The sequence below is a fragment of the Pelophylax lessonae genome, assembly GCF_965119305.1.
Source record: "Pelophylax lessonae genome assembly, chromosome: 11".
NCBI lineage: Eukaryota > Metazoa > Chordata > Amphibia > Anura > Ranidae > Pelophylax > Pelophylax lessonae.
Genome location: NC_138778.1, coordinates 154620806 through 154638050, shown reverse-complemented (window position 1 = coordinate 154638050; position 17245 = coordinate 154620806).

The window sequence follows — 17245 nt, the reverse complement described above, 5'->3', positions numbered from 1 at the left end:
ATACGTAGACTTGATTACACACAGGTGGATTCTATTTATCATCATTAGTCATTTAGGTCAACATTGGATCATTCAGAGATCCTCACTGAACTTCTGGAGAGAGTTTGCTGCACTGAAAGTGAAGGGGCGGAATAATTTTGCACGCCCAATTTTTCAGTTATTTATTTGTTAACAAAGTTTGAAATATCCAATAGATTTCGTTCCACTTCATGATTGTGTCCCACTTGTTGTTGATTCTTCACAAAAAATTACAGTTTTATACTGTATCTTTATGTTTGAAGCCTGAAATGTGGCATAAGGTCGCAAAGTTCAAGGGGGCTGAATACTTTCACAAGGCACTGTTTATATATATATACACATACAGTATCTCACAAAAGTGAGTACACCCTCACATTTCTGTAAATATTTTATTATATCTTTTCAAGTGACAACACTGAAGAAATTACACTTTGCTACAATGTAAAGTAGTGAGTGTACAGCTTGTATAACAGTGTAAATTTGCTGTCCCCTCAAAATAACTCAACACAGGGCCATTAATGTCTAAACTGCTGACAACAAAAGTGAGTACACCCCTAAGTGAAAATGTCCAAATTGGGCCCAATTAGCCATTTTCCCTCCCCGGGGTCATGTGACTCATTCAATTTACAAGGTCTCAGGTATGAATGGGGAGCAGGAGCGTTAAAATTGGTGTTATCACTCTCACTCTCTCATACTGATCACTGGAAGTTCAACATGGCACCTCATGGCAAAGAACTCTCTGAGGATCTAAAAAAAAAAAATGTTGCTCTACATAAAGATGGTCTAGGCTATAAGAGGATTGCCAAGACCCTGAAACTGAGCTGCAGCACGGTGGCTAAGACCATACAGCAGTTTAACAGGGCCGGATCCACTCAGAACAGACCTCATCATGGTCGACCAAAGAAGTTGAGTGTACGTGCTCAGCATCATATCCAGAGGTTGTCTTTGGGAAATAGACGTATAAGTGCTGCCAGCATTGCTGTAGAGGTTGAAGGTTTGGGGGGTCAGCCTGTCTGTGCTCAGACCATACGCCGCACACTGCATCAAATTGGTCTGCATGGCTGTCATTCCCAGAAGGAAGCCTCTTCTAAAGATGATGCACAAGAAAGCCTGCAAACAATTTGCTGAAGACCAGCAGACTAAGGATATGGATTACTGGAACCATGTCCTGTGATCTGATGGGACCAAGATAAACTTATTTGATTCAGATGGTGTCAAGTGTGTGTGGCGGCAACCAGATGAGGAGTACAAAGACAAGTGTGTCTTGCCTACAGTCAATCATGGTGGTGTCAGTGTCATGGTCTGGGGCTGCATGAGTGCTGCCGGAACTGGTGAGCTACAGTTCATTGAGGGAATAATGAATGCCAACATGTACTGTGACATGCTGAAGCAGAGCATGATCCCCTTCCTTCGGAGACTGGGCCACAGGGCACACAGTATTCCAACATGGTAACGACCCCAAAAACACCTCCAAGACCACTGCCTTGCTAAAGAAGCTGAGAGTAAAGGTGGTGGACTGGCCAAGCATGTCTCCAGACCTAAACCCTATTGAGCATCTGTGGGGCATCCTCAAATGTAAAGTGGAGGAGCGCAAGGTCTCTAACATCCACCAGCTCTGTGATGTCATCATGGTGGAGTGGAAGAGGACTCCAGTGGCAACCTGTGAAGCTCTGGTGAACTCCATTCCCAGGAGGGTTCAAGCAGTGCTGGAAAATAATGGTGGCCACACAAAATATTGGCACTTTGGGCCCAATTTGGACATATTCCCTTAGAGAGTGAGTGAGAGAGTTAGAGCGATAACACCAAATTTAACACACCTGCTCCCCATTCACACCTGAGACCTTGTAACACTAAAGAGTCACATGACACCGGGGAGGGAAAATGGCTAATTGGGCCCAATTGGGACATTTTCACTTAGGGGTGTACTCACTTTTGTTGCCAGCGGTTTAGACATTAATGGCTCTGTGTTAAGTTATTTTGAGGGGACAGCAAATTGACATTGCTATACAAGCTGTACACTCACTACTTTACATTGTAGCAAAGTGTTATTTCTTCAGTGTTGTCACATGAAAAGATAGAATAAAATATTTTCAGAAATGTGAGGGGTGTACTGACTTTACAGGTCGTAAAAATTAGAATATCATCAAAAAGTTAATTTATTTCAGTAATTCTATTCAAAAAGTGAAACTCATATATTTTATATAGATGTGTTACACACAGAGTGATATATTTCAAGCATTTCTTTCTTTTGATTTTAATGATTATGGCTTACCAGCTAGTAAAAACCCAAAATTCAGCTCGTCCTCTCAGGATAAAAAAAAAACTTTAATACAGATATTAGCTCTATAGCACAACAAGTCTGAAAAAGGGACAAAAACACATTAAAAAAGACAAACTATTTATAATAAACGCAGTGTGTAAAGTACAGACTATAGGATCCCCCCCCCCCCCCACTTATTTAATGTCCAGTTGTATTAAAGGATCGCTCCACCTAGAACTCTATTTCTGGGATGGGCTCTTCTGGACTGAATCACCTGCTGGCATCTTTCTCATAGATCCCTATTGGTAGACTGTCATTGCGTCCTGTTAGAAGCCCATAATTAAGTGGTCACTTTAAGGTCTGTATCCTACACTATGGGGGAGTCTATCGGGGGAAGGTGACACCACCCTTCAGGTTCAAAGTGGCCCATATAGTCTGAACTGAGAATTCCTGGTAATATTTTTCAGGTATAATTATGTGCTTTTGTAAAAAGCCAGCATTGGGTTTAAATTGCCAGCAGTTGAGAAATGTGGGGTAAACTTGGCCTTTGAATTGGGTGGAGTTGACCTTTTAGTGGGTTGTCAGGGGCTATTGTGGTAAATATGTACACTGCTGCTGTAACCTCCTTTTTCAAAAAGCCTCACAATGGAGGAACAGATGAAGGTCCTGTCCATAATTTCCAGGTGGTTGCCTTTTTGTATTTCTGGCCAACAATAGAAGATCGGTGAAGATTGTGGTTGGGTGGCTCCTCCTGGGTTAAAGGGCCCGAGGCTCTCAGTATCGGCTCTCCCTCACCTGACCACCAGAGGGAGCACAACAAGCGCTGTGCCCACCCCCAGAGACACCATGCCTGGTGCTCCCATTCTGGAGGCGCTTAATGTACAGTTTTAAAGTTCTTGTTTGATATGTTTCTATAAAGACAGAAAAGTGACTGAAAGCGGTCAGTTTTATTAATATTAAAAAATAAACAGCCTTGATTATTAAAAAAAAAAAACAAAAACAAAATTCAGTATCTCAGAAAATTAGAATATTACATAAGACCAATAAAAAAAAAGGATTTTTAATACAGAAATGTTGGCTTACTTAAAAGTCTGTCCATGTACAGTATAGTATGCACTCAATACTTGATCGGGGCTCCTTTTGCATGAATTACTGCATCAATGCTGCGTGGCATGGAGGTGATCAGCCTGTGGCACTGCTGAGGTGTTATGGAAGCCCAGGTTGCTTTGAAGGCGTTTGCCTTCAGCTCATCTGCATTGTTGGGGCTGGTGTCTCTCATCTTCCTTTTTTACAATACCCCACATATTCTCTATGGGGTTTAGGTCAGGCAGGTTTGCTGACCAATCAAGCACAGTGATACCATGATCATTAACCACTTCCGCCCTGGAAGGTTTTACCCCTTAATGACCAGGCCATTTTTTGCAATACGGCACTATGTCGCTTTAACTGAGAATTGCGCAGCTGTGCGACGCTGTACCCAAATAAAATTTATGTCCTTTTTCCCACAAATAAAGCTTTCTTTTGGTGGTATTTGATAATCTCTGCAGTTTTTATTTTTTGCGCTATAAACAAAAAAGAACCCCAATTTTGAAAAAAAAAAACAAGACAGTATTTTTTACTTTCTGCTATAAAACATACACAATAAAAACATTTAAAAAATCGATTTCTTATTTTTTTTTTTTTATCAATTTAGGCCAATATGTGTTCTGCTACATATTTTTGGTAAAAAATCCTAATAAGTGTATATTGATTGGTTTGCGCAAAAGTTATAACGTCTACAAACTATGGGATACATTTCTGGACTTTTTATTTTTTTAAATTGTTTTTACTAGTATTGGTGGCTATCAGCGATTTTTAGCTGGACTGCAATATTGCGGCTGACAAATCTTACACTGAGTGACACTTTTTGGGGACCAGTGACACTAATACAGTGATCCGTGCTAAAAAAATCTGCACTGTTACTGTATAAATGACACTGGCAGGGAAGAGGTTAACACTAGGGGCAATGAGGGGTTAAGTGTGCTCCTAGGGAGTGCTTTCTAACTGTAGGGGGAGTGGATGCACTGGAGGAAAAGAGAGATCTGTCATTCTGGCAAACGATTAGGAGGGTCCCGGCGGCCATCGTGCCTGCCGGACCCGCTGATTGCCTCCCGCTGTGTTCACCGAAATCTTATGCACAAAATCACATCCATGTATATAGGGGCAGGTGGTCTGAAAGTGTTTAAACCAGGTATTGGTAGTTTTGGCAGTGTGGGCAGTGCCAAGTCCTGCTGGAAAATGAAATTGACATCTCCATAAAGCTGGTCAGCAGAGGGAAACATGAAGTTCTGTAGAATTTCCTGGTAGAGGGCTGTGCAGACTTTGGACTTGATAAAACACAGTGGACCAACACCAGCAGATGACATAGCTCCCCAAATCATCACTGACCAGGGGGCAGGGGGGCAATTGCCCCCTGGCCCGCTCTAATGCCCTGTAAAAAGGCTGCACTGCTTCTGCCATAGATATGCCTAAATGATTCCTGGTGAAGAGAAGTAAAAAGTCCCTGCCGCTGACCTACTGAGTGAAGGATGAAGACAAGGACAGAGCGCACCTCCCCCCCAGCATGTATGGTGTAAGCTGTGTCTGAGCAGAGACCAGTTCCATGCCCCACTGGAGACTCTCCTCCCCTGGCCAGCCCCAACCGCGCTGTCCCAGCTCCCCCCAACCACCCCCTGCTGGCCATGTCGGGAACCCGGATTCGGCCGGTGGTTAGAGAGTACCTGGAGCGGAGCTTTACCTTGGAATAGGGGTCAAAAGAAGACCGGGAAGAGGGAGAGTAGTAGGGGGGCCTAGTCGCTGCACCATCGGCCTCTGAATTGTACTTGCCCCCTGGGCTGAAAGTTGCCAGTCAGCCCCTGTCACTGTCTGTGGGAAAATTTGCAATTCATTTGTAAATCAAGGTCCCAGAGTCTGGAGGAAGAGTGGAGAGGCACAGAATCCAAGTTGCATGAGGTCCAGTGTGAAGTTTTCACAGTCAGTGATGATTTGGGGAGCCATGTCATCTGCTGGTGTTGGTTCACTGTGTTTTATCAAGTCCAAAGTCAGTGCAGTCTTCTATAACACCATACTGTATGCATAGTGCTGTAATGTGCAATGCCACATCACTTCATCTGTAGACATGTGCAGTTCATTTCGTTCCGAATTGAAATTCGGATGAATTTTCAGTTTTCAGAAAATCAAATGTATCCGAATTTTTGAATTACAATAGTACCGAATTTAAACTAATCTGAAAAATAATGTGAAAAGAAATTCGGACGCAATTCGAATCGATTAAAATCATTTTCTAATTAATTTTGAATAGTTTTCAAATCAATTTTGAATAGTTTTCAAATTCAAATTTTTTTCAAATTTGAAAAGTTTTTGAATTCAAATCGTTTTGTTTTCCAATTTCCAAAAAGAATAAAATAGCATAGAAAGTAAAGGAATAGAACAGAATAGAAAAAAATTGAATAGAATAAAAAAAGAATAGAATAAAATAGAAAGAATATAACCATCTTCTGAAATTTGAATTTCAAATAAAATAAATTCCAATTTGAATACATAAGAAAAGAATATAATAGAAAAGAATATATAAGAAAAAAAAGAATACAATAGAAAAGAATATAATTAAAAAAGCAATAGAATAGAATAGAAAGAAAGAAAATGACAATTTCCCAAAATTAAAATAGAATCAATTCGAATTTGAACAGAATAGAAAAGAATAGATTAGAATAAAAAATAAAAGAATAGTATAGAAAAAAACAAGAGACTAGAATGGAATAGAATAAAATAAATATAACCATCTTTCCGAAATTCAAATTTTGAATAGAATAAATTCAAATTTGAATAGAAAAGAATAGAATAGAATAGAAAATAGTAGAACAGAAAAGAACAGAAAAGAATAGAATAGAAAATAGTAGAAAATAATAGAAAAGAATAGAATAGAATAGAATAAACAAATAGAAAAAGAATTGATTTAAAAAAAATAGAATAGAAAGAATATAACCATTTTTCAAAATTCAAACAGAATCAATTCAAGTTTGAATAAAATAGAAAATAATAGATTAGAATATGAAGATGGTTTTATTCTTTTTATTCTATTCTATTGTTTTTTCTATACTATTCTGTTATTTTCTATTGTATTCTAATCTATTATTTTCCATTCTATTTAAAATTGAATTAATTCTATAAAAACTTTGGGAAATGGTTATATTCTTTCTTTTCTATTTTTATTCTACTCTTTTATTTTCTGTTATATTTTTTTCTATTCTATTCAATTTTTTTCTATTCTATTCCTTTATCTTCTTTTCTATTTTATTGTCTTTGGAAATTGGAAAATAAATCGAAAACTTTTCGAATTCAAAAACTTTTCAAATTCGAAAACTTTTCAAACTTAATTCGAAAAATGTTTGAATTTGGAAAATTCAAATTGATTTGAATACAAATAAACAAAACAAATTCTGAAAACAAATTAAACAGATGAAACAACTTTAACTAAATGAATTTATACAAATAACGAATCAAAACTATTTTTTTTTTTCGTTCTGCTCATGTCTAATCGTCTATAAACACATAAACACAGTATTGCGTAGCTCCTAACTTTTTAAGATGGGAACGAGGGACACCTATTAGCAAACGTACTGTATATAAGCATAGAACAACCGTCCCCCTCCCATAATGCCCCCTTAAAGGAGAAGCAAAACAATAAAATATTATTCAAACCTACAAGTGCTTTTTTTTTTTTTTGCCACTAATATTTCTTTATACTAGCTTTTGAAACTTACAAACGCAGCAATTTCATCAATTTCAATTACAATGTCAGCGTGGGAGATAAAATTTAGCACTGGGAAACTCTTTTTGAAAGATAAATTGTGCATTTTATATACAACTATATAGATCAGACCAAAATGAGGGGGAAAGAGGGACAGAGGGCCTTTGTTCCAAATCTGGGACAGTCTCTCCAAATCAGGGACAGTCTCTCCAAATCTGGGACAGTCTCTCCAAATCTGGGACAGTCTCTCCAAATCAGGGAGAGTCTCTCCAAATCTGGGACAGTCTCTCCAAATCTGGGACAGTCTCTCCAAATCTGGGACAGTCTCTCCAAATCAGGGACAGTCTCTCCAAATCAGGGACAGTCCTTTGAAATCAGGGACAGTCCCTCGAAATCAGGGACAGTTTCTCCAAATCAGGAACAGTCCCTCGAAATCAGGGACAGTCTCTCCAAATCAGGGACAGTCTCTCCGAATCTGGGACAGTCTCTCCAAATCAGGGACAGTCTCTCCAAATCTGGGACAGTCTCTTCAAATGAGGGACTGTCTCTCCAAATCTGGGACAGTCCCTCAAAATCAGGGACAGTCTCTCCAAATCAGGGACAGTCTCCCCAAATCTGGGACAGTCTCTCCAAATCTGGGACAGTCTCTCCAAATCAGGGACAGTTGGGAGCTATGGGTATTGTGTTTGAAGTCCTCTGCTGCAAAGCACTCCTATGTAGAACTGTATATCAGGATCAAAGACCCAGGGGCTTATTTGTTTATCTCCTAGGCTTAGTGCAGGTCTACAGTGGTCACTACAGGTGGCATTGCCAGCGCTAAACTCGGCTGGGACTCACCTAAACCACTGAATCAAGCTGCCATTCACTAGGATTAATAACTTCTGTCCCCTTTTTAAAACAGTACTTGGGACCAGCGGGTTGAATGAAAAAAAAAACCATGAAAGCTCCGGTCAGAGCCGCTGTACTAACAATCCAATGTTAGTACACTGATCTCTAAAGATCTCTAAAGCCACACTATATTTTAGTGAGTAAACTTGTGAATCAAATACTGTATAGCAAAACATTGTAAATCTCAGTGTCAACATATATAACATAATGCAGTTAATAACGCCTGTGTGCATCAAAGTCCAAGTGCAAATACATTGTTATACAATGAGCTTCTCAAAAGAAACAAGAGTTCATAAAAAATTGAAGACCAATCCTCCTCATAGATGATAAGATGGAAATAAAGTATATCAAGTCCTCCTCATAAGTAATAGGATGGAGATAGAGTGCATCAAATCACCAAAAGGGTCTCCAGATAGTGACACCCCCACCTCATTTAAGATGGACCTTCTAATTAACCACTTCAGCTCCAGAAGGTTTTACCCCCTTAATGACCAGGCAATTTTTTGCCATTCGGCACTTTGACTAACAATTGCGCAATCGTGCGATGCTGTACCCAAATAAAATTGATGTTCTTTTTTTCCCTCCAAATAGAGCTTTCTTTTGGTGGTATTTAATCACCACTGCGGTTTTTACATTTTGCGCTATAAAGAAAAAAAAGAGCGACAATTTTGAAAAAAAAAAAAACACACAATATTTTTTACTTTCTGCTATAAAACATTCTCAATAAAAATCTATTAAAAATCGAATTTTTTTATCAGTTTAGGCAAATTTGTATTCTGCTACATATTTTTGGTTAAAAAAAATCCCAAAAAGAGTATATTATTGGTTTGCGCAAAAGTTGTAGCGTTTACAAACTATGGGATAGATTTTTGGACTTTTTATTTTATTTGTTTTTATTAGTAACGGCGGCGATCAGCGATTTTTAGCGGCACTGCGACATTGTGGCGGACAAATCTGACACGGGCTTGTGACACTTTTTGGGGACCAGTGACACCAATACAGTAATCAGTGCTAAATAATATGCACTGTTACTGTATAAATTACACTGGCAGGGGAAGGGGTTAATACTGGGGTTGATCAAGGGGTTAAGTGTGAGCCTAATTGTGCTTACTAATTGTGGGGGGGGGGCTCTGTGACAGGCACACAGAGATCGGCACACAGAGATTAGCTGAAACACATAATCTCACTGTGTCTGTCTGATAGGAGAGCCGCCTGCTTTGTTTACATAGGCAGGCTAATCTCTTGTCAGTTTCCCTGAAGGTTGCGGGAGGCCGGCGGCAATCGAGCCTGCTCCTCCCACTGTCTGGCTCCCGCTGTGACCGCGTGCACATAATCACGTAGATCTACGTGATTATGCAGAGCCAAGCCACCCTGCCGCAGTAAATCTGCATGGGGCGGTCAGCGAGTGGTTAAAGAAAGGTTGGATGAGCATATGGACAAATCACCCTGGCCACGGTACTCCTAGGACTCTCCCGCAGAATCCCCTCAAAGGATAAACATATACACTGAAGTTCTTATCCCGACAGTATCTAGAGGTAGCCACAATCACCATAAAAGAAGAATATCCATATACACACTGGTGTTTTTGCACTATAAAAAGGGGTAGCAGCCCTATATACACTATATTATCAAAAGTATTGGGACACCTGCCTTTACACGCACATGAACTTTAATGGCATCCCAGTCTTAGTCCGTAGGGTTCAATATTGAGTTGGCCCACCCTTTGCAGCTATAACAGCTTCAACTCTTCTGGGAAGGCTGTCCACAAGGTTTAGGAGTGTGTCTATGGGAATGTTTGACCATTCTTCCAGAAGAGCATTTGTGAGGTCAGGCACTGATGTTTGACAAGAAGACCTGGCTCGCAGTCTCTGCTCTAATTCATCCCAAAGGTGTTCTATCGGGTTGAGGTCAGGACTCTGTGCAGGCCAGTCATGTTCCTCCACCCCAATCTCACTCATTCATGTCTTTATGGACCTTGCTTTGTGCAATGGTCCAAATCATTTGGTAGAGAGGTGATTATGGTTTTGGCCCTTTAGTTGAAGGGAAGAGAACTCTTAAGACGTCAGTATACCAAGACATTTTAGATAATTTCATGCTGCCAACTTTGTGGGAACAGTTTGGGGATGGCCTCCTCATGTTCCAACATGACTGCGCACCAGTGCCCAAAGCAAGGTCCATAAAGAAATGGATAAACGGGCTTGGGGTGGAAGAACGTGACTGGCCTGCACAGAGTCCTAACCTCAACCCGATAGAACACCTTCTGGATGAATTAGAGAGCAAACTGCGAGCCAGGCCTTCTCTCCAGCATCAGTGCCTAACCTCACAAATGCGCTTCTGGAAGAATGATCAAACTTTCCCATAGACACACTCCTAAACCTTGTGGACAGCCTTCCCAGAAACTGCAATATTATAGCTGCAAAGGGTGGGCCAACTCAATATTAGAGACTAAAGACAAAATCCGGGATGCCATTAAAGTTCATGTGCGTGAAAGGCAAGTGTCCCAAAACTTTTGACAATCTAGTGTAGTGTAAGGTAAAATCTGGTGAATAAACTAAATAGGAAATATTGATGAAAAACATTCCCATAGACACACTCCTAAACCTTGTGGACAGCCTTCACAAAAGAGTTGAAGCTGTTACAGCTGCAAAGGGTGGGCCAACTCAATATTGAACCCTACGGACTAAAACTGGGATGCCATTAAAGTTCATGTGGTCGTAAAGGCAAAGATACACAAGAAGGAGACCGCTTAGGTGTATATGATCCAATAATCAGAGGTCAGGTGCTCGTCAGATCCGCAGTCCCGGCAATATATTCACTTGAAGATGGAAGAATGCACTCCGACTTGAATATGATTGCAGTTTATTTATAAATCCATAGATCCATGACAGACAAAGATATCAGAGACAGGAGACAACATATATTGATATACTGATGCATTGTTTCTTACTTTTAAGCCTTCAATAAATCATACAGTATTATGCTATGGAAATCGTTCTCTTTATTGGATTCCATATTACAACTATGCTGAGAGCCCTGTAATCGAAGGAGAAAGAAGGAGCTATATAATTATCCACTTGCTAACGGATATATACCATGCTTTTTTGAATCATACTGTTGGTGAGTGGGGAATTCAGGGGGGGAGCACGGAGTGGCACCTTGGATTTTCACAAGAAAGAATCATCAACACTGGCACTTTGCACTGATGGACTGTTTATTTATTGAATGCCCTGACACTTTATATATCTAAATATATTTAGTTTAGCACATGTGATTAAGTATGTGAAAGCGGTGTTAAGTTTAATTTTTGTTAATGGTCTTTTATATAGACCTAACCTTCTGTCATCCCCCTGCACAGCAATACTTAGACTAGGAGTGAGAGGGGCAACTCTAGGAGCCAACCAAGTTCGGGTGGCAAGTAATAAAACGACCTTACAGAAGGACTCCGAAAAAAAAAAAACTGATGTGTTAATAGAAAAAGTGTGTAACAGGTGCGCAGCTATGGATAATATATGGTGGCTGTGAACTATGTGAGTTGCAGCTCATTAAACTTGCTATATATGATTGGATAGACAAAAGTGGTGCGCTACTCATAACGTGAATAAATCATGATGAATAATAATGAATTAATGCATCAAAAATTGATTAAACAGAAATTGGCATATGCATATGTACATATATAAAAATAAAGTCACAATCATTAACCACTTCAGCCCCGGAAGATTTTACCCCCTTCCTGACCATGCCCTATTTTGCGATTTGGCACTGCGTTAACTTAACGGACAGTTGCGCGGTCATGCGACGCTGTACCCCAAAAAAAATTACGTCCTTTTTTCCCACAAATATAGATTTCTTTTGGTGGTATTTGATCACCTGTGTGACTTTTAATTTTTGCGTTATAAACAAAAAAAAAGAGTGACAATTTTGAAAAAAATATATATTTTTCACATTCTGCTATATAACATTCCCAAAAAAAAATTTAAAAATCTAAATTTTTTTAACATTTTAGGCCAATTTGTTTTCTGCTACATATTTTTGGTAAAAAAAATCGCAATAAGCATATTTTTATTGGTTTGCGCAAAAGTTATCGCGTTTGCTAACTACGTGAAAGATTTATGTCACTTTTATTGTTTTTTTTTTTACTAGTAATGCGGCGATCTGCAATTTTTTGCGGGACTGCGACATTGCAGTGGACAGATTGGACCCCTAACTGACATTTTTGACACTTTTGGGGGGACCAGTGACATTACTACAATAATCAGTGCTAAAAATATGCCCTGTTACTGTAATAATGACACTGGCAGGGAAGGGGTTAACCCAGGGGCGATCAATGGGTTAAATGTATGCCTCATGCTTACTGACGTGTGGGGGGATGGGGTTCTGTGACACAGACAGAGATCGCAGGTTCAGCTATGCTGAATCCTGTGATCTCCTCCTGTCTGTCACTGTGAAGATCCGCCTGCTTTGCTTACATAAGCAGGCGGGTCTTCTCACCGTTTCTCCGATGATCGGGGAAGGGAGGCAGCAATCGCCGCCTCTCCTCCTCCGGCCCAACTCCTGCTGGGTCTAAACACAGCGGGAGCACGCTGCGCGCCGCTGAAATCACTAGGGGAGCCGCACTACCACAGGAGGATTACTGTTACATAGTTACATAGTTAGTGAGGTTGAAAAAAGACATCAGTCCATCCAGTTCAACCTATGATGTGTGTGTGTGTTTGCTTTTAACCGTACATTGTATACCCCTGTATGTTGTGGTCTTTAAGGTGTCCATCTAATAGTTTTTTGAAACTATCAATGCTCCCTGCTGATACGACTGCTTGTGGAAGAGAATTCCACATCCTTACCGCTCTTACAGTGAAGAACCCCTTACGCACTTTAAGGTTAAACCGCCTTTCCTCAAGTTTTAGTGAGTGGCCACGTGTCTTATTGTATCTCCTTTCTCTGAATAGTTTGTTCCTTATGCTCGGGTCGCCAGTACAGTATTTGTACATTGATATCATATCCCCCCTCAATCGTCTCTTCTCCAGAGAGAATAAGTTCAGTGCTTGTAGTCTTTCTTCATAGCTGATGTCCTCCATCCCCCTAATTATTTTTGTTGCCCTTCTCTGGACTTTCTCCAGTTCCAGCACATCCTTCCTGAGGACCGGTGCCCAGAACTGGACAGCATACTCCAGATGTGCCTGGACCAGAGTCTTGTAGAGCGGGAGAATAATCTATTTATTTCTGTAGTGAATCCCCTTTTTTATACATCCCAGTATTCTGTTGGCTTTGCTTGCGGCGGCTTGGCATTGCATGCCACTGCCAAGCCTGTTGTCTACCAGTACCCCCAAATCCTTTTCCATCCTAGACTCACCCAGAGGTCCCCCCCCCCCCCCCTAGTGAGTAGCATGCTTTCTGGTTTCTGGCCCCCAAGTGCATTACTTTTTTCAACATTAAATCTCATCTGCCATGTAGTTGCCCACCCCGTTATTTTGTTCAGGTCCGCTTGCAAGGTTTCCACATCCTGCATAGAAGATATTGGCAAGCCTAATTTAGTATCATCTGCAAATACTGAGATTGTACTAGATATCCCCTCCTCCAGATCGTTTATGAATAAATTAAACAGGATTGGTCCCAGGACAGAACCCTGGGGGACCCCACTTTCCACACCCGCCCAATCCGAGTACTCCCCATTAATCACCACCCTCTGTACTCTCCCCTGGAGCCAGTTCTCTATCCAGGTACTCACCTTATGGTCCATACCTACCTTCCTTAGTTTGTACCATAAGCGTTTGTGGGGAACGGTGTCAAAGGCCTTTGCAAAGTCCAGATACACCACATCCACAGGCTTTCCTTTATCTAGGTGGCTATCACGTACCTGGCGGAGACCAAGCTGTAGAGGGGGCTTCTCTTGCTCCTCCTGTCCAACACCCCTGATAGAGATGACAGGCGGTGTAGGACACAGAGTGGCACGAGGGCCGGAATAGCAGGAGATGTCTTGGCAGAAGACTGATGGCTGTGGATCACTGGATGAACACCTGAAACTGGAACTCGGTGATGCTGGATGAGAAGGCAGGAGCGAAATCGGAACACAAGCCAAGGGGTTGTCAACAGCCGGACAGCACGGGTACAGGAACGTGAGGCAGAAGCGGAGTCAGGATACAAGCCGAAGTCGGTACACAGTCTGGCAGCAAGGTACAAGGGCATAAGGCAAGGCAGGGTCAAACACAGGCTGAGGTCACAAGGCAGGCAGGAATCCAAGGAGAGTCAAAAGGCAAGCCGGGTCAGTATAACGGGAAATCCACAAGCAGGTCAGGGCACAGGTAAACAGGAACACAAGCTGAAAGACCACTCAGCAATGTGCTCCTGTCACCGCCTGGTATAAATAGGCCGTTTGGCGCCAATTGCGTGCGCACGTTGCGTACGCACGTTCGCGCATTGGCGCATGCGCATTCGCACATTGCTTCCCGTGTGCCTGGGCACGCGCACTGAGCGTCTCTTACATTGCCCCCCCCCAATGGGCGGCCTCCGGATGCCCATCTGCAACATCTTCTCAGGATGAAGCTGAAAAAAGGTTTGAATTAGATCCGTAGCATGGAGGTTGGCTTCTGGTTCCCAAGAATTTTCTTCCGGGCCATAGCCCTTCCATTTAATTAGGTACTGGACAGTACCTCCTCTTTTCCTACAGTCTAATATTGCTTCAACCTCGTACTCTTCGTTGCCATCAATAGTTTCAGGCGGAGGTGGATCCGACTCTCGGTCAGGAAATGGATTGGGTCTGGTAGGCTTCAGTAGGGATACATGGAAAACAGGGTGAATTCTGTATGTTTCCGGGAGTGAAAGTTCATAGGCAGCAGGATTGATTTGTCTCTTAATAGAGAATGGACCGATATATCTAGGCCCCAGTTTCTTAGACGGACATGACAGTTTTAGATTGATAGAGGATAACCAAACCTTGTCTCCCGGTCTGAGGTTTAGATCTCCCCTCCTCTTCCTATCAAAAAATTTTTTGTTGTCTTGCTGTGCTCTGACAATGGCATCTTGCAATAATTTGTTGTTGGTTTGCAGAAATGTAGCTTTTTCCTGGACTGCGGGAACCAAGGAATCAGGTATTACGTCAGGCATAAAGGCTGGGAAGTACCCATAGTTTGCAAAAAACGGGGCTTGACCCGTGGCTGAATGCACTGCGTTATTATATGCAAACTCTGCTAGGGGTAAAAGTGATGCCCAGTCGTCTTGTGAGAAAGATGAAAAACACCGGAGGTACTGCTCCAGGGTCTGGTTTGTACGCTCCGTTTGCCCGTTTGTTTGCGGGTGATAAGCTGAGGAAAAGTACGTGTCAATTTTTAATGTTTTGCAAAGGCCTCTCCAGAATCTCGAAGTAAATTGCACCCCTCGGTCTGAAGTGATATTACTAGGAACCCCGTGGAGCCGAACCACTTCCTTGATGAAGGTTTGGGCAGTTTCCATTGCTGAGGGAGTTCCCAACATAGGGATAAAGTGGGCCATCTTTGTTAGTCTGTCGACCACCACAAAGATGGTCGTGAATCCTTCAGACGGAGGGAGCTCAACGATAAAGACCATGTTTATCATTTCCCAAGGCCTCTTGGGAATGGGCAAAGGTCTTAGCAAACCCCAGGCTTTGGCCTTGTCATTCTTGTTCCGGATGCAGATTGTACAGGTGCTAACATAATTACGGCAGTCGGACCTCAGACCAGGCCACCAAAAGGACCGTTGTACCAGGTCAACCGTTTTAGATATCCCAAAGTGCCCTGCCAAGGGGTGATCATGGCACAGGCCGAGGATCTTGGCACGTAGACCTGGAGGTACAAACACTTTTTGGTTATAGAAAAACAGACCTTCTTGTTCCTGAAGGCACATACCTGATGGTAAAACATCCCTTGTGGACGCCTGCTTCAGCTGCGTTAACAGATCCGCTTGCAAAAGTAGAAAACTTTGGGATGGCAGGATTGTGTCTACTGGGTGACACTCTTCGTCCTCTGGGTACATGCGGGAAAGTGCATCAGGTTTGCCATTCTTGGAGCCTGGCCTGTAGGTGATATGGAACGTAAAACGAGAAAAGAACTGTGCCCACCTGGCTTGACGTGGTTTCAGTCTCTTAGCTGTTCGGAGGTACTCCAGATTTTTGAGGTCGGTAAAGATCAGGATAGGGTGAGATGCTCCTTCTAATAGGTAGCGCCATTCCTCCAAGGCCGCCTTGATGGCCAGTAATTCCCGGTCTCCAACATCGTAGTTCCTTTCTGCTGGGCTGAGTTTCCTGGAAAAGAAGGCAACAGGATGAAGAAGAGATCTCGTACCTGAACGCTGTGACAGGATGGCACCTATGGCATTTTCTGAAGCATCCACCTCGAGAACATAGGGCAGAGCGGGATTTGGGTGTCGTAAGATAGGTGCAGTAGTGAATAGGATCTTCAACTGGTCAAACGCAGCTTGTGCTGCCGGTGTCCATTGGAAACGGGTGCCTTGCCTTGTTAGCTGGGTGACTGGAAGCATAATGGCGGAGAAGTTCTTGATAAACTTGCGGTAAAAATTTGCGAAGCCAATGAACCTTTGTTTGCTCTTCCTGTCTGTGGGAGTGGGCCATTCGAGGATCGATTTGACCTTTTGGGGGTCCATGGAGATCCCAGAAGTGGAAATGACCAGTCCCAAGAATTGGATTGATTCCTTTTCGAACCCGCATTTCTCAGCCTTTGCGTATAATCCATGGTCTCTTAGGCGGCCAAGAACCTTCTTGACATGTTCACGGTGCATTTCAATGGAACCTGAAAAGATAAGAATATCGTCAAGGTAGACAATCATAAACAAATCAAGGAAGTCTCTGAAAATATTGTTTACGAAATGCTGAAAAGTAGCTGGAGCATTGCACAATCCAAAGGGCATGACAAGGTACTCGAAGTGGCCGAATCTTGTGCGAAAGGCGGTCTTCCACTCGTCGCCCTCACGGATCCGTACTAGGTTGTATGCTCCACGTAGGTCAAGTTTTGTGAATACCGTGGCTGCCCTGAAACGTTGGAAAAGTTCAGGAACTAAGGGCAGGGGGTATCTGTTTTTGACAGTAACCTTGTTCAACTCCCGATAATCAACACAGGGGCGTAGAGAATGATCCTTCTTTTCAACGAAGAAAATACCAGCCCCTGCGGGGGATGTAGAGGGCCGGATGAAGCCTTTTTTCAGGTTTTCGTCGATGTAGAGGCGTAATGCCTCAAGTTCTAGTTCAGAGAGGGGGAAGATACGCCCAAACGGTATTTCAGCACCTGGTAAAAGTTCAATTGGGCAGTCATACGACCGGTGAG